General features: G+C 40.5%; 1 protein-coding gene and 1 long non-coding RNA gene across 9 annotated transcripts in view; one reads left to right on the top strand and one right to left on the bottom strand.

Annotated features, from left to right (window-relative positions):
- Positions 1 to 16,134, bottom strand: part of NRIP1 (nuclear receptor interacting protein 1) — a 79,304-nt gene extending 63,170 nt beyond the window's left edge. For 3 of the 7 annotated variants that reach the window (XM_052795249.1, XM_052795243.1, XM_052795245.1), the window contains exons 1-2: positions 15,259 to 15,484; positions 8,190 to 8,274 (exon numbers count right to left, since the gene is read on the bottom strand). The gene's annotated coding sequence lies outside the window, so the exon portion shown is untranslated. Of the gene's footprint in view, positions 1 to 8,189; positions 8,275 to 14,128; positions 14,283 to 14,883; positions 14,987 to 15,258; positions 15,485 to 16,031 lie in introns of those variants that run through there. The other 4 variants (XM_052795246.1, XM_052795247.1, XM_052795251.1 and 1 more) reach the window with 4 other exon arrangements.
- LOC128145332 (uncharacterized) lies at positions 15,004 to 23,626 on the top strand. 2 transcript variants are annotated; one of them, XR_008236435.1, is made up of 3 exons: positions 15,004 to 15,107; positions 21,209 to 21,275; positions 22,467 to 23,626. It is a non-coding gene; the product is annotated as an uncharacterized LOC128145332 (long non-coding RNA). The 2 variants fall into 2 exon arrangements; XR_008236436.1 differs by lacking the exon at positions 15,004 to 15,107 and adding an exon at positions 16,212 to 16,325.
- The last annotated feature ends 866 nt before the right edge of the window (positions 23,627 to 24,492 follow it).

Raw genomic sequence — 24,492 nt, 5'->3', positions numbered from 1 at the left:
TTAAAAAAAAGAAAAAATTAAGTTTTCCACAGCAATAAGCTGTACGATACACATGGAACAGTTGCATTTCCGAGCAACTCTCTGCTCAGTGAGGAAGGGCAGCAGGTGAGGAGACAACACACCCTGACTTATGCCATCCCACTACAAGGAAGGGACCTTCGGCAGAGGAGTGGAGCAGGTCACTAGGGTCAGTAGCACCGCCACGGATAAACCTGACAAAGTCCACCTGCCACAGCACCAAGCAATAAGTGAACAAGAATTAGATCAGATAGCAGATACACAAGTGTTTATAGCCCATGACTCAACTTTCCCTCCTGTACAGTGACCTTTAAGGAGGACAGGAAAAGGAGACGAGCATGCTTGTATGTTAAATTCATACAATCCATTATCCAAAAGAGTAACTGATATCCGAGGCTCTAAATCTACTTAAGTAGCAAAACAGCAATGGCCTACAATACCCCCAAAAGGCTGCAACAGAGGAAATTTGATTGTTCCGGTGCTCCTTGTATCTTGTGAGGCATGTGCAATTTTCCTCAAAAAAACCCAACTAAGTCATAAGGTAGGAGACACAGAAATAGCATGATCATCAGCACAAAGAGGTTATTTTAAGACCCGCTTTAATGCTTAAGTTCAGTTTTGCAGAGTCAAAATACAGCTGGTATTTGTCTAGACAAGGCTCTGAAGACATCAGAGCTAGAGAAACTATACAGCATTGTAACCCAAAATACCCAGTATTACCCCAAAAGCAGTGTCTAAGTACTGTTTGTCTCCCATATTGCACATTAGAATATTTTGAAAAAAAAAATCAGGGCAGGGTAATGCAAAAGTGATATTGCCTGGAAAGCTGGAAGGGCACACTGAACAGACCCTTTTTCCATTAAGGGAATTCATAGTAGAAAATTACTGACAATAAAACTTGAGGTCCAGAAGATAAAGTTTGGGAAAGTGACCTTTTATGCATTTCAGATCAAAAACCAGTTTGGTCATATGCGTGCTGAGATAGCCTCAGACGTGACAAGCTAGCTTTAAAAAAAAAAAAAAGTTTGAGAGCAAGCACTCAAGACAGCTGTGTTGAAGAGCTATATCCAACAGACATGATCAAACTTTCATCTTTGATATTGCAATCCAAAGACAAAACAGAGTTCAGTAATTCTGCACAACCTTGTTATCTTTCCATCTCTACAGTTAGACCTATGTGAGGGAGTGCAAAGAGGTTACAAAATGCTATCACCACAGTTTATTAAATGTTCCTTTTGCATTTATTTTGTACCAGGATAAAACTTCAGGTAGCAGAGAACTAAACACCAGTAAGTTGAGAGGACCAGGACTGATTCTTGAGAAATCCTCTGGACCTCCAGCAGCAATGGGAAATTTTTCTTCAAGAAATTTTGCACTCTTACATGGCCACTGTTGAGCAGTTCTGAGCAGATTTGCTCTTAGTATGTTACCTAAGCAAAAGTGAATGGCAAAGGTGCATAGATTCTTCCCTTATTTCCCATACATAGGGCCTGAGGTAACAGATAAAGGACATTTTTCAGCTGTTTTTGCCTTTCCACCCCGTAACCATATACCTCTTCTCCATTATTCAGGGAGTTCCAGGACTTTAACATATGGTCTTGGAATTCAGGTGAAATTCTGGCCTTACTGAAATTTTGGCTTTTTTCTTGTTTGTTTGGGTTTTTGTTTTGTTTCTCTTTTGGGTTTTGTTTTGGTTTTTGGTTTTGTTTTTTTTAACATGACACTTCTCATGTACCCACTGTTTTGGTAACTACAGAAACTTGGAGTGGAGAAAATACAACACTAAGGCAAGCAATTTTTTCCATAAATGGTAAGCAAAACAACTATATCCAAACAAAGTTGAGGGCTACAGACAAGAAAATGGAGGCCTTGGCCCTGTTCTTTCTACTGCCTGAGAGACGAAGGCAGAAACCAGTAGCTTGATGTTCTTCCCTGCTGTTTTATACTGCTTTTTCACCTTATTTCAGCAGCAGTGGCAATAAAGACAAAAGAAGCACCAAAGAACAAAGCATGAATCCCATTCTGGCAAAAAGAGGCAGGGGGAACAAAAGACATAAGTGGAAGTGGATGAACTACTTAGAGCAATTATTGTCAAATATTTTTGCACTTCCTCCCTTAATGTAGCTCCTTTCCTACACAAAGGCCTACAAATAGTTCTGAGAGGTTCCCTTTGTGGAACAAGGAGAAAGGAAAACTGTAATAAGACTATGCAATGAAGATAAATTTTCCCAATAATGCAAGCTACAGGAAACACATGGAGGTCAAATAAAACTATTATTTGCCTTTTCAAACACTATTTTCTTCAGCTGCTAAATAAAAACATTATGAAGCCATTTTACACAGTAAAATTTAACCTTATATTAACCTTCCATATTAAGTAAACAAACCTCTCTGGCCAATAAGCATCTCTGTGAACTCTCCAAGATGATAAGCAATACCTTAATTACATTCATTTACATGACTTTGAAATTGTTCCAGACCAAAGTCAACAACTACAAGGTCAAAGAGTATGGAAATCTAAAATAAGGAGAAATCCATAGTCGGCCAGTTCACACAAGCATGGTGCAGCATCCTTTCTACCCAGTTCATAAAGGGTCAGGGATACCAACCAAATGCTCGCTTTTTCATCAATTACATGAAAAAAGCAAAACCTTTGAAACACCAGAGACAGTGAGTGCATCCTTTCTTTTGTTGAAGACTACTTGAAGTTGAAAACAATGGACACTTTAGAATTGTTTTTAATGCCTAATGGCCAATCAAGCTGTATGAATATCTTATGCAAATATTTTATAATATCCTAACTGAAAGGCACAATACAAAAGAAGACATATTCTAACAAAATGCAGCAGATTCACTGACAAGTGCAGAATATTTGGTATAGTGCCATTACATTCAGTAACGCTAAACTGAATAGTTCCACTGAGATCTATCCAATGATGAAAGTGGAACGGTGGAAGAGAAGCCACCATACTGACTCCACATCACTGTACTTCACGAACCGCACAGACTTGGAGAGAGGCCCAAGCCCGATAAAAATCACTGCCCAGACTTCCACTCTCATCAACAGAGCTAGACTATACCCTTAAGATATGGGGAGGAAAACATCCTGTGTTAAGTCCTGAGTACAATCTTTAGCATGCCACCCGAACACCTTCATTATTTAATCTGTGCTACACTTAGAGCAGGAAATGCTAATTACACTCAAGCAGTAATTATAAAGATTTTAACAATGACTGTTGCAAGAAACTTAATAAAGTATGTTCTGCCCTGAAACAGCAGAAAAGCAGTCACAAGAGTCCATCCCATTCCCAAGACATTAGATAATGGCTCAGGTATAATCAATAACAATCAAATTAGCCAAAATATAGCATACACGCACACTGCACTAATGGATTGTTTCAGGATTATATTTTGTATATTATAACCATGAAAATATTACAAACATGCATACACGAAAATCTAACGTACGTGTTTGGGATTTAGGCAATCCTGTATCAATGCACTGCAGCTGACAACATTTTCTTAGTATTAAATTAGATAAATCTCCCTGCACCCTCACTTTACTAGCCAAGCACTTTTTACACAACTCTCAAGCCAACAACCTTCTGCAATTTAAGTATGATTTAGTGCAAGAGAAGCAATGAGTATTATAAAATTTATGCTTGTTCACCTTCTCTCCCCACAGAGAAGGGCAAGATGTTTTTTCATGTAAATATGTATTAGATCCAAATCATTTAAATAGATATTATTCCACAGAGAACATGATGCTGCATATGCCCATTTCAACTCCATGTTACTAAATAAACTGCAAGATAATGATGTTGCCTTGCTCATCCTAAAGGACACTGAAAATATTTCTGGGCATTTCAAACAGAAGTAAAAGGAAGAGACTTTCACAAGAACAAAAGAAAAACTAAGGTGGCTCTTACAAAGCTAGATAAGGTGAAGGCAAGTAACTCATAAATCACAAATTAGTCAATCTCTTCAGCAACAGGCCACAGCTGTTACAGCAAAAGTATAGCTCAGGTATGTGGAGCAGCCTTTATAGTATTAACATCAAGTCATTACTATCTTCCAATTTTTATTTTCTTTTAAATGGAGCAAGGGAAAGATAATCATGTTTGCAAGGAGAAAAACATGAAATTTTAGACAGGTGACTAATTTTAAAAGTTAATGTAGGAATGTTAAATGCAAGGTGTCAAATGTTAATTTCATGCAGTTTTATTTCTGTTATATTTAGCTACAGGTGTCACTGCTTGAATGGAGGAGGGACAGAATAGGGATAACTTAAAAAATGTCTTTTAAAAATGAGAGCTTTAAGCACTACTTTTAAGTCAGCACATGTATCTCACTGCTTTTCACAAAATACAAAGGAAGTTATCAGTATGTTACCACAAAATACATTTACAGTTAACAATTTAATTCAAAATCATGTATTTATTTAAAGTGAGGAAGACTGTCATTGGTCTTGAAGCTATCACATATCATTTGGGCCACAGTCAGTTATCTGACAATACAGTCTGACCTCTACTTGATTTTAAAATAGGATAATCACCTTCAACTACATATGAACCTTGAACATTATCAAAAACAGTTTTATTGCATCAACGATTTATTAATAGTCTTGTATTAATAGTAATGTAACTTTGACTTTACAAAGTCAGAAAGATGACGAGAAACACAGTCAAGACTTATTGTGCTACCTATTTTATTTTAGGCTTGTAAGGCAAGCTCATGATACAATTGGAAAAACTATCCAGAGAGTAACAGCTACAGAGGAAAAAACAACAGAATATGCATGTATCATCCCAGTTCAGCAACAGAGTGGGAAGGATACAGAGAACATAATGAAGTTGACATAAATACTGAAACCTTTTAAGTACTGAAATTCTCCTCTAGCTGACTGTGCTCAGAACTGGAAAACTGCTCGTGCTGAGGCAGGTAACCTCTGGACAAGCACATTAACGGCGACTGCTATAAAGAAAAGGCGTGAGCCTTACACAGGACCACATTAAGCTAGATTCCCTTCCAAGCAAAGCATTGCGAGATGACCAAAGCCTACAGGCTCGCATTCAAAACAAACCTGACGAAGGAGGAAATGTTCCTCCCAGACCTTTCTGGTTCAAAACACTTGCCGCAGCAGCCCTGCCGCGTTCTTCATGTTGCACGGTCACTTTATAGCTGTTAGCCCCATTACAACACAGTTGACAGTTTAAACAAAGAGCAACTAAGAAAGTACAATTCTATAACTGGCATTTACAGCATCGGCCTTGGACTACTAATCTTTACCAGACGGGCACACAAATCAATCTATCAGCTCATAAAGGTGTGCTTTTTTAACCTCTAAAACAGATGGGATTGGCCAGAAATGTCTGGCATGTCAAACTGCTAATCACGGCTGCCCTTTGCACAAAATAACCCACTTAAGTTGAGGCATGGTTGCACTGTATCAGACATTAGTCTGTGGGAAACCCATTTAACTGTCACATACTCCTGCCACTCCTGCTCTCCCTTAATTAAGCCTAATGCCTTATGCTTTGACCTTTTGTTCTAGCCTATTAACCCTATCTGGTACAAGTTCAAATATGTTAAACTTAAAAGTTTGCTGTAAAATATTAAATGCCAAGCTACAGAAAGAATGAGGGACATTTCTCTACCCTGCAAGTTCCCAATCCCTTTACCAAATTTCCTAGGCTGACAAAGTGGAAGCACTGTTAGTCGCCAAAGACAAAATATATCCAAAGGTTTCACTGCAAAAAAGTGGAGTGTCTTCCACTTGCACAGTCTACTTTTTCCTCTTCACAGGAGAAAGGAGGAAAAAAAAAAGAAAAAAAAAAGGGAAACTTCTGTTTGCAACTTCATACCCTCAGGCTTTCAGGTTTTTATCCAACAAGAACAGCACATACTATCAGCCAAGATCATACTACACTCATTTGCTGTTCTCTGAAACCTATCATTAAAAATAAGACGTAATTGGTTTACAGTGACCAATTCCTCCTCAATTAAAGGCTGCCTCTGCCAACCTTGCACATGCTGAGTCACCACCTTGTTCTTTTGACATGAGTTACATTTATTATTGGTTTTTAATTCTCATCCATATCTTCTCATGAGTTGCATCTTTTGCAATTTCTCACACTTGCATAAACTTAAACAAGGACATAAATCAAATTTCAGCTCACTGCTACAGACTTTTCCTCTGATGTAAGCTCAACTTTAGCATGACTGCCTTCCCCTCTTGTATCTCTTACTTCATGAGGGATACACAGCATCAACAAGATCAACAGTTATGTTTGCAAAGCAGTACTCTGATGGAGAAAGACCACCCTAATGGTCCAGAACTCCAACTTAAAACAAGAAATCTAATTCCAGTGACAAAAACCAACCTCTGATCAAGACACAACTCTGCTGCACTCCACATTGAAGCTATTATAGTGGTATGCAATGCAAACTTGTATACCAACACAGGTATTCTACAGTTAGTGCTTACAACCAATAAACAAACCTGTTCCTCACCCCCCAAAAAATAGTCAAGACATAGCATGCAACTGTTTTATAATGTCGGTTAGAAATGGAAAAAAGAATGCAAACTGTGTGAGGATTAGCAGCCATGTATACACTGACAAACACATTTTCTCAAATCTTTAGCTTAACCTACCTTACTGCCAAGCTGAATACTTGGTGCAAGACCCTTATTTACAGCTTACACTTCTGCAACTGACTAACTAGAATTGCTTTTAAACAGAGGTGATAATCCTGAAACAAAACTTTGAATGACTTTATTTTTGAAGATGTGAAAGATTTCAAAAAGCTTGTTGCCACAAAAGCCACCATCTACTAAGTTCCATTAAGGCTGTATAAGTGCCCATCTGCTGCTGAACACAATTCTCAAGTTTTGAATAGCTAATTGATTGTGGTTTAATGCCGAAGTGCCTATCGTACTGATTCTGAGACCAGTAAGTAACACAACTAACTTTCCTGTAAATACAATTGCTCGGACAACTAAGAAGCACTACAGCAATGCTAGCTGCCTTTTTTTGAGGAGTCAAAGAGGAACCATTATGGGGAAAAAAATAGATCCCTCATCTTGATTTCCCTTTATTTCCAAAACACTGATTCTGTATAAATCCACACCTCTTCAATTTAAAAAGCACAGGTATTTGCTAGTGATTTCACTTTGCTATATTCTACTGTGTTTGAGATGCTCAAACTGCTGTACACAGACCAATGCTATATTCAAATAAAGTCAAGCAACACATGGATTTATTAAAAAAAGAAAAATATATGCTTGCATCTGCAATCTGTGTCATTACAACGGATATGCAAGAAGTTTTGCAGGCTGGGATTTGGTATGACTGCCTCCAGCTTCTAGACCTTCCTTACTAATGCTCACAAAAGTTGCCACTGGAGGCAATGCAAATGAGTCCTAAGAGAGACCAGAAACAAAACAACAACTGCTTGTCAACCATTACATGCCCAAATTGTATTCTTTATGCTCATCAGCATTCTCAAGTTCTTAGGCATGCATGTAGGCCCACCGAGCACAGTGGGGCTACTCAAGTGAATAAAATCACTCACAAACCAAAGTGCGTATACATAAGCAATCACTGGACAACACTCGGGGAATTATTCCCCAGTATCAAAGAAAAATAGGATTTAGGAAATGGGAACCAAGGGAGCAGATCCAAACAAAATGACAGTGGTGCTAAATGTCTACAAGCCATTATAATGTAATATCTAATAACGATTTTACTGTGACGGTCCCTTGCCACAGAAGCTCAATTTGGATCCGTTTTATTTAAGAAATAAGAGAGATTGTAACACAGTAAGTTTTATTTAATCTTCTCTTTCACTCCGAAATTACATGTAAATCAAGTTCTTCTCTATTTAGCAGCTACCTCCCAAACAAGTAGGCTAAATCTTCAGGACTTACTAGCAAATTCCATACAAAAAGTTCAAATGCTACTGAAATACTTATTTCTCTTTAATCAGCACACACTGAAAAAAAGTCTTACAGTAAAAGAAAGCAATTAACTGGAAAATTTATCACTTTAAAACATATCATAATCCTAAAAGACTTACACATGGCAGACAGTTGTCTGACAGATTTGGTGAGACAAAGAAGAAACCCCAAACCAAAGAGACAAGGTAAATAATCCAAACAAATTATTTACCTTGAAAATAGCCCCATCAGGAAAGCTCTTCCTTCAGGAGCCCAAGGATGCATTAATTTTCTTCCTCAGCAATTCCATGCTTGATCTGAAAAGAATAGCAGAAATCACCCTATGAAAGTCCGCATACTAATTTTTCCTATCCAATATACCTCTGTCTACTTTCTTGTTGATGGTGTAACAGAAAGCGATGCTTTATTTTGGCTGGTAAGAACTGCGAACAACATTTTTATTTCAGAATAAAAACGTAGCTCCAAACTTCAGAAATCAAAATCTTCCGAACAGAACCATCAGTAAAACAAACAACTTGTGTTGTCTAGACTTGTATTGGCTAAGTGGACAGTATTTCTGCAAGAACAAATTCCATGTTCAACTCTGATTCAAAGCCATGGTCCTCTTTTTTGTCCTTTCATTCAAAAAACACCTGTGACATGAAAGCCCTCCTTCCTATATAGCTATTACTGCTTAACGCTTCAAACTTACACCTATGAACATCAAAATCATATTTTTTAAAGAGCCCCTATTAATTTAAATATATATATACACACACCAATAAAAGACAAGAGCATAGTATAACTGGTGAATGTAATGCTAAATGCCACAAAATTAGTTAGAAAAAACTAAAGCAGTAGAAATTATAATTGCTTTTGAGCTATTTAGGAATTAAATAGTACATAACATAGATAGACGTTATCTATCACAAGCACCACCTTAACAATTCTTCTCAGCACTTCTCTATTATTCCTAAGTAAACTTCTGCTCAAAGATGCAAATTTACAGCTAGCCCAGATCACTGTTATTTGTACTACTTCAGCCTTGTTCTTGTGACAAGCCTCATTATTAAAAGTTATATTAATTCTTCTGTCACAAAGTTACTACCCAAGCAGCAAGTTTATTATGCATAAAGAGTCAAATTTAACTACAATAAAATTAAACAACAAAAAAAATACCAAAACAACCACACACCACACAACACTTTCTCCTGTTTGGATAACTTTCCCTTCCTCTTGAAGGGCAGAGGGAGAGTTCCTCTCCTCTTTTCCACACCCTTAGCTTCTGTTCTCACAAAAACTGCATATAAAAGCTTTATAAACACAGTATTTCTCTAGCACAGAGGACCCCACAGGTGGCTACAGGCGTGGAGGGTGGAGAGGGGCAGAGGAGGAACTGCGTGCACTGGGGGCAGCTCTCAGCATCTCCCCCTTCCGCAAAACTACTTGGGCTTAGAGAAAACATCTAACTCTGACCACTGCAATGTGCTACCTGAGAAAAAAAGATACAGGTGTTGATAGATGGGTCATCATGCAAAAAAGACCTATTCAAAGCTTTCAGGTACATGAAATAACAGAAGCGTGCTGGACTACTGCCAGTATCAAGACGCAACAAAAGCAACAGATCCAATTAAGCTGAAAAATAAGTAAATACCCTGAAATACTACATGCAGACATTATTTCAAATCCTTCCCCTATATAAATCACAAAATAAAAACCAATTTGCACCACAGAAGCAATCCTCAACATTTGGATTCAATTAGGGGAAAAAAAAAATAAAGCTACCACTGCAGTCAAAATAAACAGAGAAATGACAAGTACAGTGACAAAGGTAGTCATAAACATAGTGCAAAGCCTTCCCAACTCCATTTCACTTGTAGGGCAAATAAGCTGGATGTGGAATCTTTTGTGACCAAAGGAAAAATGGGACGAGAGGTCCCTTAGAGCAGAAGGAAGCGTCACCTTTTCAAGTCACCTTAATTTGAGAAAAGTAGTTAATTCCAGTATTTCTGTTCCATACTATACATGTAGACAAAATGTTTTCCACCACTGACAAGTGGTTTTATTTAAGTATTCCTACATCCAAGAGAATACAGATTTGGGGGGGGGACGGGGGACACGGACAACAAAACAACAAACACCCTACACTGTATAGCCATCAAGGTTCAATGTATAGACAGGATTTCCTTCAGGTCAGCATTGAACAGTCTTTTCTGCATTGTTCCAAGTGACTACAAAAGGTTTATAAGAGTTCAGAGAAAAGAGAACAAAAGAATTTGTTATTTCTCGGGAAAATAGCATATTCCTTCAATAACATTCTAAAAACAAATTAAAAAAAGCAAGCTTTTCTAGAATAATATTTTATTCCCCAAAACTTCATGTCTGGATCACTTGCTTTGCACACCTTATAGTTTTTTTGAACATTGATTTGTTTCATATTCTAAACTGCTGAAAGTGAGATAGGTGATGACATGAACACCACTAACACGACAAGCTCCTGGGGCAAGAATCATCATTTCTTTCTACCTCTACTTTCTACATCACTGAAAAAGCCTTTTCAGTTTCTCTTCCCACTCCATTTTCATGGTGGGGTGGTGCACAGAGAATAATTAGAAAGCCCATAGCTGAATATCTTAAATGTTCGCTATGAAAAAAAAATCAGCATCAGAGCAGCGGTACCAGCCTAGCACCAAGGAGAACAAAACCACTGTTCTTCTGTGAGCAAGACATACTACTTACGACACATTTCAACACAGAAATTCATTAAGCACTTTTTGGGGCAAATTAAATCCTCTCTTATTTGTTTTCAAATAATAGTTCAGGTCAAGACTGAAACACATTTTACATCTAGCACCCAATCTCTCTCATGGTGACTCCCTCACAACTTTCTTTCTCGAGAGGAGGAAGAGCAGCCCACCAGAAGTCTTCCCCAACACTGAGCTGCTTTTCTACACTAAACTCAACCTCTTCAGAAACCAGTGACTAAGAAAAGATCCGTAGCTTCTGCTTTTAATCTGATTTTGTCTATGAGCAAAATTGGTTTTCCTCTGCCAAAGACAATGGTATTTAGAAATAAGTGGTATGAAAACAGAGTTCCTCTCAAGACAGGCAATTAAACCGGAGCAACAAGCTCCAGTAACAATTTAAGTATGAGAAGACTATGCCAGGAGGGGTTTGACCCAAACTAGGATGGCTAGCAACTGCTTCTTCCCCTTTCTACACATGAATATTTATTTACGTGAGTCTTAGTTCCTATTCTCCTTCTTCAACCACCAAGCCAAGTGACCTGAAACAGACAGTCAAATAAATTACCAAATTAATTCTTTCAAGTGCTAAATAGGTCCGTTAACATTTCCAAGTATCTGAAATAAATAATCCAGAAACACTAAAATGTAGGCATTCATCTTTACCAAAAGAATCCCTCCGCCTGCTTTTTCTGAGGCAGATATTCCCATCTGAGAACGCAAGAAAGTTTTTGTGATCACAGATGTCCACCCAAAGTACCGCCTGCCAACCATAGCACGTTGTTTTCCAATTCAGTATTTTCAAATGCACCTAGCAAAACCCTAATACCATAATAGCCCAAAGCAATGCCACAAGCCTTTTAAATACCTTCCTCATAACTTCCCTCACATTTGCCATAGGCAGGCCAGTACAGTTCAGACAGCTACTGCTCTTATCGTTTTGGCCTGTTTGCAGGAAGAGCGAGCAAACCACAAATGCTGTTACCATTAACCTTTTTGTCTCTAGTTTAAGACTGTTTAGACAGACTGTCAAGTTTATGTTTTTTATCTTTTTTGTACATTTGTGGATATTCTTTCATACCTTTTCCTCCTGTTCAGGCTTCATTCCCTACCTACATTATCTTTCCACTTGCCTGTCATTAAACACCTGCTAAGCAGTAACAATTTATACTTCAAAATTTGCACTTCTTGTCTCAAACGGGTATTTAACCTTTTTTAATCCATAGGATAGTTATCCTATTTACCCTGCCTATTGTTCCTCACCCAGCAGCGGGGGATCAGCCCGGCTGAGCCCAGCCTCCCCTGCCCGCAGGCCCCACGCATGGCAGGTCGGACACCAAAGCCCCACTCGCAAAGGGGCTTCTGCTCCCCGTCAGGTGCCCAGCTGGAAACCCCGTGCTCTCCCAGTCTCTCTTCTGGACCCCCTCCACTCCCTACACGTTCAGACAGGAAAAAAGCCACAAGCCATTTGGGTTCTGAGGTTCAGGCAAGTTCTGAAGAGCTATTCTAAAATTAACGAAATATTACAGTCTTCCTGTCTTCTCCGATAGCCCTGCAAGGAGGTGTCAAGCACCACCCTTGAGCAAGGCAGCTGACTGGGAAATGCAACTCCCTGGCTTTGCCTCGGGCAAGTTTATACATGTGCTCGGCACAACGCAAAACATGGTTTATCTTTTAATATAGTAATGTCCCGCACCATCACTGGTAAAACTAACAGTGCTCTCACTGCTAACAATAATACAGCTGGTATTACAGAAACCTTTTGCCACTGTTCAAAGACAGAAAAATAAAGTTAGCTCTGAAAAGACAAAATAAGCTTTAAGCAAAGAAGCCTTTGTCAATTCTTTTAAACCAATCCCACATTAAGCAAAACTTACAGGCAAATACGATCACCATAAAGTTAATTCATGTTTGAGTTCTAACCTTTACTGAATCACTTAAGAAAAAAAAAAATTTCCTTGGTGCCTTTTACAGAATAGATACACCCTAAACACAGCTATCAAACACCGCAGGTGATACAGCCAGCATTTAAATCACCTATTTAAGTTTACAATATAAAAACATCACTTCACTTTTATTTCTTTATCAACATAGCTTTTATGACTATAATAAATTTTAGTTATTTTATTTTCCTCCAATTTTGATTAGCACATCTTTCACTTTAGAAAAAGAAACAAGTTCAGGGAGCAGAGAGGAAGAGCACATTTTCATCTGGTAATTTTCTACCCCAAGACTAATAGGGGAAAAAAAAAAAATCCATTCAGTACGGTTTGGCATTTGACAGCATCTTGTAGTCTATGCACACGGGGTCTACAAGAATCTGAAAACCACTGACAGCTCTGGCTCATTAGATAACTTGGAACTGTAGGCCACTCTAACAGGAGGTCAGATTTCACCCCTACCTGAAACACACAGTCACTACTTGTCACCTCTTCCATCCCACTCAACAGAAAATGTACACCCTTACGTACGCATTTCACTCATGACAAACTTGCCGTCTTGCTTTGGAGTCAACGTCAACTCTATCTCGAGAGACCACTGATAAAATAACAAGTCAGACCTCTGGACCACAAGTTTGAGAAGGCACTTGCCCCAGGCAGCAGAAGCCCCAAACCTGCCTGAACATCACTCTGGACGAGAACTTTTGCTCTCCGCGATATCAACTCTTGCTGCCTGTATAGCAACAATTACTCAGATGCTATTAAAACAGACTTTAACCACAAGATATCCTCAGCTCAGAAAGCTTTTGTCACATGACATCTTAACGTGTCACTTTCTAGTGTGCTCAGTCAGCCCCAGAAACAGTAAATTGCATTTGAATATTAAAGATAAATGTTTTCCACCACTCGCTCAGGGATACACCACCCCCCTTCCACAAGTGACTGCTTCCTCCCCGTGGGTCTTCACAGACTGGATTCGCACTCTTTGTTAAATAAAGCTTTATAGTATCTCTGAACATTTATAGTGCCATGACTCAGTTAAATTCTAATCAGCCTGTGAGCTGTCAGACCCTGCAGGCAGGCAGGCCCCCTCAAAATAAATAAAAAAGGAATAATATAGTCTCCAGATTCCAGAGAGGTAAGGCAGAAGGGGACAACTTCCACTTCAGCTTTCCTATCAGCACCGCAATCCCAAAGCCAGAAATCCCACCGGTTTTTCAACATTTTCAACACGTGTCAAGCATTTTAGCTGAATTCTTTAAATTAAAAACCTAGTAAATCATCAGAATCCACGATACAGAAGAAGAAAGAGAGAGGTGCAGCACAGACACAAGGCTGTTCGCATGTTACAAAGCTGTTCCTTATTTTGCCTACGCTACGTTTCTTTAGGTTGCACCACCTTCCAACTTAATCACCGACACTTACAAAGAACAGCCTCCAACAACACGTTCCGTAGAGAAAAAGCGGGGGGGGGGGGGGGGAATCACCTTTAAAGGGCTTCAGGGACACAAAAACAGTCTGGAAAAGTAACAAGTAACCTTTAGTCTAGAAAGGAAACAGCGACGTCCCTCAGGAGCCCGAAGCGATGAGAAGGCATCTTTGGGGGAAGCAGGGAGCCGAGCGTGTGCCACCAACGAGAGGCGGTGGAAAAGGCACCACCGGCTGCCCGTTCGCAGGTAGCGGGGGAGCGGGCAGTAACAAACAGTGGGGGGGGGGGGGGAGGCCAGAAGAGGGAAGCGTGGCCTTGCCCACAGCCGCTGTGAAAGCAGCCGGGCGGCGGGAGGCGGCGGGCGAGGCCGCGGCCGGCGGGGCCGGGTCTCTCCGCACCCCCGGGCGGCCGCCGCAGCCGCTGCGCACCGAGCTTGCGGCTCTTTAAATAATTCACGCGCACACCGGGAGGCGGAGGAGGGGGGTGCCCCTCCGAAACGGGGACCGTGGGAGGCTTGCAGCCAGCGCTCGGGAAAACGCTCGCGGGTCTCGGGGGTGAAGACGAGTAACTTTTCCGGCCCTCCAGCTCACCCAAACCCACCCTGGCCAGGCAAACTTTCGGCTCCCACAGCGGGGGGGGGCCGGAGGGGCGGCCGTCACCGGAAACGGCCCCCGCCGCCGCGGCCGCCCCCGCGCCGGGCTCACCCCGGCATTGTTCCCCGCCCGCCGCCCGCCAGCGCGGCCCCGGCCCGCCCCGCTCGGCCATTTCCCCCGCCAGCCAGCACGGCTGCCGGCGGAAGAGCGCCGCACTCACCCCGCAGCGGGCCCGCGCACCCCCTCCCACCGCGGCGGCGGCGGCTCCTCCCGGGCGGGCTGCCCGGTGCCCGGCCTCGCCTCCGGCAGAGGCTCCGGCGGCGGCCCCCCGCGCAGGCAGCGGGCACGCGCGCCGGCCCGGCCCAGCGGCCACAGCGGGCGAGGGCTCCGGCGGCCAGTCCCGGCGCGGAGGTCCGGGGAGCGGCGGCGGCTCCCGAAGCCGAGGTGGGCGGCTGGGTCCCCCGGCTGGAGGGGAGGGGAGGGCAGGGCAGGGCAGGACGCGCCGCGCCACCTCTCCCCTCTTCCCCCCCCCGCCCGTCCCCCCCCCCCCCCCCCCGCGTCCGTCCGTACCCCCCGCCCGGCCCCGCACACATACACGGCGAGCTCCGCTCCTCTCCTCTCCTCTCCGCGCCCCTCCGCGGCTCGGGGCTCTGCTGCAATGCCTGTGAGGCTGACTTTCAAAGCCTAACCCGCAGCCGCGATCCTCCCCGCCTTCCACCTCGCCCGCCGCGGCGCAGCCCGGCCCCTCCCCGCGCCGCGCCATTCATCTCTCCAGCCAAGTTTCTTAACCCTTTTCTAACCCCCGCCGAGGGGAGGGGAGGAGAGGGGAGGCCGGGCCAGGGGAGGCCGGGCCGGGGCCGGGCCGGGCGGGGGGCGGCGGCGGGCGGGAGGGGTGCGCCCCGCACCGTGTGGGGACGGACGGCGGCTGCGGAGCAGGTCGCCGCTAAACGCGTCGCACGTACGCAAGTCGCGTCGCCTCCTGCCCTCTCTAATTAATGTAACTGAAGGCGCAGGGCCCCCGGGAAACAAACTTACGAGCGATAGCACCGGAGGACCCGTATTCAATGAAAACAGCGATGGCTTAGAAATAACACCTTTTTTTTTTTTTTCCTTGGGCTCGCTTAGAATAACGGGGGGGGGCGCTTTCAGCGGTTACCATTTGTCGCCGGTTTAGAGCTTCTGTTTTCCGCCTTTTCTCCGAAAAACACGCGCTAGAAACTTTTTTTTTTTTTTCCCCTTGAACGAAAAGGCTCCCGCCAGCGCACGGCGGCCGCCCCGGCACCTGCGGCTGCTCCCGGGAGGGCCGGGCGGGCCCTGCCGACCGGGCCGGCCCCGCCTGCCCTCACGGCTCCCGGCGCGTCTCCTTACCCCTCGGCCTCTGCCTCCCAGGCCGGGCGGCGCGGGGATGGTGGCCGCGCCCGGGAGCGGGGAGCATCCCTCCCGCCTTCAGCCGGGGCGCCCGGCGGTCCCTGGGCCGGCGGCGGGGGGCGGGGGAGGGCCCCGGCTCCCAGACTGCCCCCCCCTCCCCGCGGAAGCGGTTCGAGAATCGGGGGCACAACGGCTCCTGGGAGCCGTGGCGTTTGCCCACGTGGCGGTAAACACAGTTTGGGAGGACAACCGGCCGTGGGCAGAGCTTGCGAGAAGAGTCAGCCCTCCATTTTGGTAGGTGGCATCCCCACAACCTCTGCTGCCAGAAACTGCGTTATACGTCAAGTTGTTCTTCAGACTTCATCCCCATCAGAGAAGAGAGTACCCAGAGGTACACGCTGAACTTGGCTGCATAGGCGAAGCTACAAAGCGCGTGTGACCTTCATCACACCTTCTGTGTGCCTGTGTTTAACAAACGTGTCGACGCTTGGCATGGTGTTCCCCAAATGCTTTACAGAGCGCTTCCTGATACTTCTAGAAGCTAAAGGCTGAGAAAAGAGAAACAAATTTGTTTACAAGTCGCTTATAAATTGTGGGATAACAACTGCATTACCGTATGCCAACATTTTAGTTCTAAAACTCAGGTAAAATAATTACAAATGGTATATTCGAGCATTTTTTCAGCAAAAGACTAGTATCGTTAAAGAACACCTGAATTTCCACTTCAGAGAAAGCAAAGGGGAGTCACGCTTGTGAAAAGCCAAATATTTTAACCTAGAGATACCATGAATGAAAGTAGATGTAGGAATGTTAAGCAAAACCTCTTTCACTTTGGAATGTACGGATTGTGTACAGGCTTACAGCGGAGCTAATAATGTATTACTTGACCTATTTTTTTAAGCCAATGAAAGATTTAGGTTAACTTCATCGTCGTGTGTTTTTAACCACTTTTTTCCAGAAACACAGCAGCATTTTCTAAAGCTACTGCATGTCACAGTGTCTGTACAACAGTCTTTTTTTGAGAGCGTTAAGTCTCCTAATAGAGCCTGGCCATGCTTCCATTAAAACAGCAAGTTTTGCTCTGCATTTCCATAGTAGGCTCATTAGCAAATTCTGATTGTAAAGAAATGATCTTTATTTTTTTTATTTCACAAAGAATCTTTATCTCAAAAATTTTTCAATGCTAAGCAGCTGAATTATCTAGGGAAAAGGAAATTTTCTCATTACTGCAGCAATTTAGCTGCTATTTCAATCAAGAGTGTCTGTAGTAGAGACCTCTTTCATTCTTAACCTTAGGGAACATATTGCGTAGACAAGAGACCTACAAAATGAGGAATCTTGGACAAGCAACGGAAAAAATGTGCATGTGGAATATTTGTTAAAATGATCATTGTTGGGTAACATACAGTTGCCTGAGGACACAAGTTTCAATATGATACAATCAACTGAGACTAAGTAACACAATGTATGGATTTAGCAGGTTATTTCCAACACTTAATATTTACATCACACTGAACTGTGCCACTTGCTCATATTTACTTAAACTATGAGAATTCAAACAATATACAAAATAAATACTCTGTACAAGTAAAGGAAGAATTCCAGCACACAGTGAAATCAGTCTCTTAAGAAGTATGAAATACTGATGTGTGTTTGTTGGTTCTTCCTGTGCAGTCTTCAGCCAAACCTAAACACCCACTCGCCAAGCATAGAAGATGAGTATCTACCAATGTACCTACCGATCTACCATCTGTGGGTGGTGTCTATACCTTTACTTCGTTATAGACATCGCAAAAGGGGACATTTTTTCAATTTTTTTCTTCAAGGGGAATTCATCACTATAAAATGTCTGTAAATGCAAGGCCAATTATGACAGGAAAACGTCAACTACCTTTGGATCAGTCTTGGAACAGAAAAACACATTTATAGATGTTGTATTAGAACTCATTCCCAGAATTGCAAGCAGTTAGTGGAGGGCTCTTGGTACCATACTTTGGTAATATCAGTGAACCACTTTATATTTATAAAAATACATAATAATACACACCCACCCCCACACACACACCCTTCTTTACAATTGCTGACCAGAAATCTCAAGACAGAAAGGTATGTTTTTGATCTAGTAGGAGTTCTATCAAAATATAATTGTGATACTGACATTCTTGAAGTACAAAATTAATCTGTGTGACCATTTCAAAAATGGTTAAATAAATTGTTGATGTACCTGCAACTTTTATCACTTTGATGATTACAATAATGTATTTTAAAATTATGAACAAAACTACAGTTCCAGTAACAAACTTTATCTTTAGCTTGCTGAAGTAAAACACATAGGTCTGTGCCATGTGGTAACAAGACATGTATTATTTTCAAAAAGAAAATGAAAATGCTGTTATATGATTCCCAAACATTTTTAAGCTAATGCTAGCCTATTTTTAAATCACATAAAGCGCTTTGAAGAGCTTGGGAGAACTACAGTTGCTCTTATTTTGATTTTCCTTTGAGGCTATCATCTCAGCCTCTCCAAAAACTAACAGCTCTGAAACTACCTTTTTCAATCAAAATAATTAAGGCCTTGCTTTATGGCATCCAATCATGATATGAAAGGCTTAGGATGTGGTCGAGAAGCTAGCTGGCTTTACAGAAATTCATTTCCAGACTAAATCTTCCTCTAAAATAGTTTGTCAGCCTTACATAGACAAATAATGAAATTCCACCCTTGACTCAGCCTAGTTCAATTCATGTAATATGTCAGATTACCCACTATTTCGGAGGTGCCTTCACAGAGGATTAAATCACCTAGTATTCCAGAATTTATGTAGGCAGACAAAATAAATTTAAAAAAAATTAAAAAAAGAAAAGGAATCATTATGATTCTTATTTATTCAATAATTGACTTCAGAGGAGGTTTGCCTAAATAAATGATAATCATGTAACAGTGTTCATCCATAAATCTGAACTAGTAAGGTGGAAAGGTCTGACTTTCTTCAGGAGTACTGTCTAGGACTAACTGGAATCAATGGGAACCCTCTGAGTGTTACCAGAGGAAAAGCTGGTCCAGGGCAAGGGTTTCTGCAGGGTGTACCATAGCGCATATCCTGTTTTGTTCATGACAGCGGCAAGTCTGCAACTGTTGGAGGTGGAGTTCAATTACACAATAACATGTGCAGGGAAGAGTAATATACTCTTTATATAACTGAAAGATATCAAGAGTACATACCACTTGATACTTTATCTACCTACATTTAAAAAGATAAAGGTATTTGTATGCATACATAACTGATATCATTCCCTACCGGAGTTGTTTTCTGCCTTTTTCTTTTTTTTTTATTACACAGTTTACTTATATTTTTACAAGTACTTCAAAGGAGGTCATCTGAGAGAAATGTACCCTCAGTGCCTCGAGTTCTTTTTTTTTTCTGCATTATTTGAAAGTAGACTTCAGATTGTGACTATTTGATCTAAGAGTAATAAGCAAAGGACCAGATGCTAGAGCCTTTTCAATTACAAAAACATTTAAAAACAGCTGTACCATATAAACTCTCATGGAGGAATCATATGCTTGCAGCATCTGGTGAGTTTTGGCCATGCCTCTAGCACGCTGTATCTGTTCTGAGGCATGAGCTAAGGTGAGGCTTACTTTCCCATACGCATTTTTGGGGTGGGGGTGTGCAATTTTTGACCATAGACAGGAACTAACACCTTGGGTCTTTGGTGGCAGGAAATAAACCCTACTTTCAGCCCCTGTAACACCTTTCATGGAAGAATCAAAGGGGCGTATGCTAAGTTGATATGACTACTGTATACTGATTGTTAATATTTTACCAGAATAGAATACTGGTGTTTTTAGCCAGAAGAACACATCCTGTACTTGTGAATTTTCTGCAAATTTATCCCACTCGCACACACAAACATAAAAAATATACTTATGAGAACGTTGCTCTGATGAGTCATGTTCCTGATAGTTTGAAGGCCTGTCCAGAAAATAACCAGTGTGGAGTCACTACTTCCAAACTGACATGAGAAAGTACCAGTAGAGCAGGTATAATACTATGAAAATACTGTTACTGCTTGTGGGTTGACAACGATGCAAAGATAACGTTTGGGAAGGTTATATGCATGCAGCCAAAACCGTTCAGAACATGCATATTCCTTTCAGACTTCGTATTTTCCCCTTTTCTTTCACAAAGATGTTCCCTATATCGGCAATAACAGATTGAATGAGGACTGAAGTGTCGTGCCCTCTCTCACACTCCGCATTTAGAAGTTAGTCTCAGCAGCAATATTGTTTCACAGCCCCATTTTTCTGGCTGGCTATCATGAAATCTGGATAACCCTTTGTCATGGTTCTCATGATGACACAAGCCATGTTGTTGAAACAGTATGTTCTAAAATAAAATGAACAGTTCGTACAAATTATACATACGGTGATCTGGCAGCCAGTACCACACTGCAAATGAATAAAGTTCTGGAAAGGACCATTAGGAACCAGCTAAAAAAAATGAAGCTAAAGTGCCCTGTGTTTGCCCTTCAGAATAACACAGGTACTGGGCAAATGTTTCACAATATATGAACACTTTAATTACATATTAAAATTGTAATAATATTCTTTAGTACAAATGATCTTAAGTGCTCTGACTCAAGTAAATGAAACTACTGTGTTAAGCTAAACTGTGTATCTCATGTGTTTTTATTAAATATATTTACCTCCCCACATATTAGCTTATGAATAAGAGAACCTTTGATGGAAAGCCAATAATATGAAATACAAGTGATTTTAATACACTTAAGCTATAGTTCTACCCATCCACTAACTTGGAACATTTACTTGAGTTACATTAAGTAGAAGTTTTCATTTCTTCATTCTTTTTCTCCTTTTACAAGAAAAATAAAAAATAATAGCTTATTTTATTTAACAACAAATAAAAGGAAAAAAAGCAAGTCCTGATTTATTTTATCTGATTTCAGTTAGAGTGTAAAGTAAATATCAAATTTCTAATATGGCACAGGGTACCTTACTTCAGCCAGCTCAGCCCTCATACCTCGGAAGAATGGATGTTTTATTGATGAAATAATACAATACCAGTGTCTTGAATGCCAAGGTAGCATCTTTTCCATTTGTCTGTAATTTTTTTTTCTAAGTTGCTGATTGTTTTCTTTCTTTTTTTCATTGTTAGAGTTGGAGGGAGTGGTGAAGGGAAGAGCTTGGCCTCAGAAGATTACTGGAATCCGAAAGTACTGAAGGTCTTTATGATTTTCTTGTTTTATAATGAAAAGAAAAAGATATTATTTTGGAAAAACCTACACTTAACAATTTTCACAAATGCACAAAAACATAACGGAAAGAGAAAGAACATGGACTGCTACTCAACATTTCCTAACATCACCCATGAAGGCCCTCAGAAAAGTAACACCTAAGAAATTCTGAAAAAAATCTGGCTGCTTTGGCTATGTACCTAAAAAGGTGACTGTTTGGAAAACATGGTCCCAGTTCTGAGGATTAAATATTCTCAAAAAAATTGGCACTTACCTACCTAACGTCACAGATGTAGTCACAAGTGATTACTGCTTCTGTTTACCTACAGATGCCTGATGGGAGAATCCACTTAAATTGTGTATCAAAAAAGTTAAGGAACTCAAATCACTGGGCCATGTAAGCTTAGATATGTTTCTGCTTGACTGTATTTTATGTGATTAGTTTATCAGAATCACATTAGCTATACTTTTATAACTGATCCAACTATATATCTTTGCATATTTTTATTACCATACAAATATCTAGATTTTATTAGGAGACATTAGGTTCACTAAATGTTAGATATATAACAAATCCAGCTTTGATGCTGTTGATCATCATACCAGTATTTTACATGTGACATAAAGCTGGCAGAGGCATAGGAGTGATTCAACTCACCATAAACCAGATAGCAACAGTTATGTTCACATAAGTTACGTCCCCCCTTAGAGCTGGGAAATTTCTCTTGCCACTTTTTGCATATTTTTTAGAAAACTGACTACCCGAGATTGCTCTTGTTTTGAAAACCAAGGAGTAGGAATGTGGGAATACTTCCATATATAACCAGCAGATGCTATAACCTGTTTCTATATATATAATTCTAATTTTGAAATAATTGCATCTCTTTTTTCTTGTCTGATATATAATAAAAAAAACCAAGTGAAAGTATTTTCTGTGGAGGAGAAAATTCATTCTGAATTTTGATGACTTAGCACTTGTGTCTCTGTGTTAACGTTCTTCGTTTGAACAACATCCATTTTGCTGCATTACAATGGCCAAAACAACTTTAAATTTTAGTAAAAGCTTGAGTGGAGAAAAAAATACATTTTGTGAATAGTTTGAAAGTTTTGTTTCATGTTTATTTGGACTGAGAAGCAACATTTTAAGTCCTCCAATATTATTATAATTATTTCCCACAGTACAATTCATTTGGGAAGCCAGGACCTTAATGTTGTCTTGATAAAATACTCCAAGAAGCTTGAACTTGGAAGACACTCTTACAGAGGGAGGAGAAGTTTGTACTCTTAGGGATTCCTGCTTCTCACTTCCTCCCCCATCTGAGGAATCAGATAGTCAAGCAGCAGGAAAAAGAAATATTTCAAAGTTTTCATGTTGAATTTTGTCTAACCTGATGCTGTGCCTACTTTCTTGTTTTGTTTTGTTGTTTTGTTATTTTGTTTAAGCAGAATACTCTCATCTCATACAAAATACAAATGGATCCATGTTTTTCTGGTGCACTCTATTTAAAATTACTCCATTCCCTAAAATACTTTCTAATGTAAATGACACTGTAATTCTTGATACATCAGTTCTTTAACATTATTGCTAACTTTCTTAATAGGACGGTAAGGACTCATGTGACTCCTTACAGGTATCTTCTAAAATATGTTACGTTCTATATGCCTTACAACTCTTAAATATTTTACTGGCCAGGAACATTGTCTACCAGCAGAAATGTACAAAAAAGGTTACTTGAAAAAATGTATTTGAAAAAAAGGTGTCTGTGTGGTTTGCCTAGAGCAGATTTAAACTCTTGAAAAGGTGATCACTAGTCACAATTATTTAACAAATAATTAATAAGCAGTTAAATTTGCCAGGTCGACAGAATATAAATTAATTAAATCCATAAACATTTCTTCACCTCTCCCAAGCCACTTTATGTACTAGTTATTTGTAATTTTCTACTTATGCTATCTGTTTGATGTTGCTCATATGGATGCTTAAAGCAAGCTAATAAATGAAGCAAAAATTCAGATGAATTCTTGGCTTTTTGAAACAAATAGTTTCATGTGTTTTCCAGAGTTATTCCTTCAACTGTAAATAGATTTTGTTCATTTCCTTTCTATAAAGAAAAGGCAGAAACAATTTACTGTCTTATGACTCTCACTATTCTCTACTGAAATTCTCTTTCCCAGTATCAGAGATCTACTACAATTCCAGTAATAGGCTGTACTTGGATTTATGAGTAAAACACAGTGTAAATCATGACATGAAGACATGTAATTCTGTTTTCTGTGACTCATCAGCTTCTTCCCAGTTCCACCTTCATATAAAAAAAAAAATTCTATTTTTTTTTTAAATTGAGGGGTAAATTGCATGCTGTGGACCATGCAAAAGAGGAGGATATTCAACCTTTCCTCCTATTGCACAGCTGTTCTCTTCCTTACAAGTTTTCATTCCTTCCTTCCCCTATCTCTTCTCTGAGAGCTGAAGTATCAGTGAACATTTTCAACATTTTCCGATCCTGCTAGAATGTTTCTCGTAGAAAATCTGTAAACCAGAAGATAAAAAGTAACCTGTTGAAGGTTGTCTCAAATTCTTAAAGACTGATAAAAATCAGATTTGCAGAATGTTTCACCCAATTATGATGATTAATCATCTTTTTCTTGTCTCTTCTGGGGTTAAATGAAAAACAGTAACAATAAGCATTATTTAGTTGCTGGAATCCAAAACAAAGCAAGAGATGCAACACCAGGAGATGCATGCACCAGGATGCACAAATTCTGTTTGTTATATTGAAAGAAGAGCTACGTTGATACACAGAAAGCATAAAATCCCTGCGTGAATTACTATCTTATTTTACATCCCCATAATCCACCATCACCAAAATACAGATTTGCCATTGGCTTCAGTGAGTATGGAATCAAATTCTGTATTTTGGGTGGGCTTTTTACTTTTTAAAATTTTCAGCAAGACAGCAATGAGACATAACCTTCTCCTAAAGACAGGTTCTCATTCTCCAGCTACTCTAATTTTGCTAGATCTCGATGTTCTTCTTGAATGCCTGAGGGACTTTATCTTCCTGTTTGGCACATTTCTAAATTGGCTTAAATCATATTTATCCAACAGTTACCTGCATTATATTTTCAAGGGTAATTTGTGTTCTTCTCCTAGAGCATTTATTTCTCGGGCTCTGTAGGGTTCCATTTTGGCTCTGTTCTTACT

This window comes from Harpia harpyja, chromosome 8 (genome assembly GCF_026419915.1).
Source record: "Harpia harpyja isolate bHarHar1 chromosome 8, bHarHar1 primary haplotype, whole genome shotgun sequence".
Classification (NCBI taxonomy): Eukaryota; Metazoa; Chordata; class Aves; order Accipitriformes; family Accipitridae; genus Harpia; species Harpia harpyja.
The sequence above is the reverse complement of the archived record's forward strand: the minus strand, read 5'-3'. Positions and strand labels throughout refer to the sequence as shown.